Raw genomic sequence first — 1,974 nt, forward strand, 5'->3', positions numbered from 1 at the left:
GCCCTCCTATCCATTGATGCTCAAAGCCTTGGATCCTTTTTACCCTTGCCTTTTGGTTTTAAGGGCTATTGGCTTTTTCTGCTTGCTTTTTCTTTTTCTTTCTATTTTTTTCGCCATTTTTTTCCAAATCTTTTCTTTTTCACTGCTTTTTCTTGCTTCAAGAATCAATTTTATGTTTTTTCAGATCATCAATAACATTTCTCTTTGTTCATCATTCTTTCAAGAGCCAACAATTTTAACATTCATAAACAACAAGATCAAAAATATGCACTGTTTAAGCATTCATTCAGAAAACAAAAAGTATTGTCACCACATCAATATAATTAAATTAAATTCAATGATAAATTCGAAATTCATGTACTTCTTGTTCTTTTGAATTAAAACATTTTACATTTAAGAGAGGTGAAGGATTAATGGATTTTATTCATAGCTTTAAGACATGGTTACTACATACTAATGATCATGAAGTAGAGACACAAAACATAGATAAACATAACATTAAAAACTGAAAAACAGAAAGAAATAAGAACAAGGAATGAATCCACCTTTAGTGGCGTCTTCTTCTTGAAGGACCAACAATGTCCTTAAGCACTTCTATGTCCCTTCCTTGCCTTTGTTTCTCCTCCCTCATTGCTCTTTGATCTTCTCTTATTTCTTGGAGAATGATGGAGTGCTCATGATGTTCCACCCTTAATTGTTCCACATTGTGGCTCAAATCTTATAAGGAAGTGTTGAGTTGCTCCCAATAGTTGTTAGGAGGAAAGTGCATCCCTTGAGGCATCTCAGGGATTTCTTGATGATGAGCTTCCTAATGCATCTCTTGAGAACCGTGAATGGTCTCTCTTGCTTGCTCCATCCTCTTCTTGGTGATGCGCTTATCCTCTTCAATGGGGATGTCTCCGTCTATGATAACTCCAGCTGAGTAACATAGATGGCAAATAAGGTGAGGAAAAGCTAGCCGTGCCATGGTGGAGGACTTGTCGGCTATTTTGTAGATTTCATTGGAGATGACCTCATGAACTTCTATTTCCTCTCCAATCATAATGCTATGAATCATGATTGCCCGATCCACAGTAACTTCAGATCGGTTGCTAGTGGGAATGATGGAGCGTTGAATGAACTCCAACCATCCTCTAGCCACAGGCTTGAGGTCCAGTCTTCTTAGTTGAACTGGCTTGCCTTTGGAGTCTCTCTTCCATTGAGCTCCTTCCATACATATGTCCATTAGGACTTGGTCCAACCTTTGATTAAAGTTGACCCTTCTAGTGTAGGGGCGTTCATCTCCTTGCATCATGGGCAAGTGAAACGCCAACCTCACATTTTCTGGACTAAAATCTAAGTATTTCCCCCGAACTATTGTGAGATAATTCTTTGGATTCGGGTTCATACTTTGATCATGGTTCCTAGTGATCCATGCATTGGCATAGAACTCTTGAACCATTAAGATTCTGACTTGTTGCATGGGGTTGGTTAAGACTTCCCAACCTCTTCTTCGGATCTCATGTTGGATCTCCGGATACTCATTCTTCTTGAGTTTGAAAGGGACCTCAGGGATCACCTTCTTCTTTGCCACAACATCATAAAAGTGGTCTTGATGGCTTTTGGAGATGAATCTTTTCATCTCCCATGACTCGGAGGTTGAAGCTTTTGTCTTCCCTTTTTCCTTTTCCGGCCTTAGGTGCCATTGATGGTAGTGGAAAACAAAAAAGATTTTGCTTTGACCACACACCAAACTTAAAATATTACTCGTCCTCGAGCAATAGAAGAAAGAAGAGAAGAAGAAGAAGATAATATGGTAGAAGGGAAGAGATGTAGGTTCGGCCTAGGTGAAGAAGAAGAGGTTGTGTTGTGTGAAAATGAACTAGAATGGAATGGTATATATAGGGAGAGGGGTTAGTATGTATTCGGCCATTTAGGGTGGGAATGGGTGGGAAAATGGTTTTGAATTTTGGAAGGTATGTGGGGTTTATGGGA

The sequence above is a fragment of the Arachis duranensis genome, chromosome 5 (assembly GCF_000817695.3).
Source record: "Arachis duranensis cultivar V14167 chromosome 5, aradu.V14167.gnm2.J7QH, whole genome shotgun sequence".
Classification (NCBI taxonomy): Eukaryota; Viridiplantae; Streptophyta; class Magnoliopsida; order Fabales; family Fabaceae; genus Arachis; species Arachis duranensis.